A 752-nucleotide genomic window follows, 5' to 3' on the forward strand; every position below is an offset into this window, starting at 1 on the left:
GGGCTAAGGGCTAAGGGCTAAGGGCTAAGGGCTAAGGCTCCGTAAAGTAGCTATCTCTAGGAGACTGATAAATGCTGAAACAATACTCGGCAGAGGGAAGGGATCAGAGTGAGTGTTAAATAGTGAGGGAGTGATATGAAACAGCTGGGTGCAATCAGTGTAAACAGGTGTGTGCAATTCGTGCTGAGTGCAATCAGTGCAATGCATGATGGGAAATGTAGTCCGGGGGGCTATGCAACAGTTTGTGTGGTGCGAGAGTCAATGAAAAGGAAAGTTCATGGACCGGATTCGTGACATATATATTCATATATATATATATATATATGTATGTATGTATGTATGTATGTATATATGTATAGCTTTATAGAACATCAGCAGCAGCAATGATACAAAACAATGTTCAAAAAAAAAATTCTGTATAATTCTATGTATTGTGCATTTATCTGCATTTTACTTTAAATGCAGCTCATCTATTCAAATTTTAGAGTCAGAATTATTTGTTTTCAAAAACATGATTTATCTAGTGATATGGGGATTTATTTCCATAGATAAATAATATAAAATATTTATCAGCAATTTCTTCTTAATGATTTTGAGTTTGAAAATATGTGTGTGCTTGTGTGTGTGCATCAGATGGAAGCGAGATGTCTTCCATGGTGACTTAGCAAAGCATGATTGTGGGATTGTAAAGGTCTAATCTGCCCCCTTTCTAATCCTCCCAAAACACACAACACACACACACACACACACAC

The sequence above is a fragment of the Sinocyclocheilus grahami genome, unplaced genomic scaffold (genome assembly GCF_001515645.1).
Source record: "Sinocyclocheilus grahami isolate Dianchi unplaced genomic scaffold, SAMN03320097.WGS_v1.1 scaffold525.1, whole genome shotgun sequence".
Classification (NCBI taxonomy): Eukaryota; Metazoa; Chordata; class Actinopteri; order Cypriniformes; family Cyprinidae; genus Sinocyclocheilus; species Sinocyclocheilus grahami.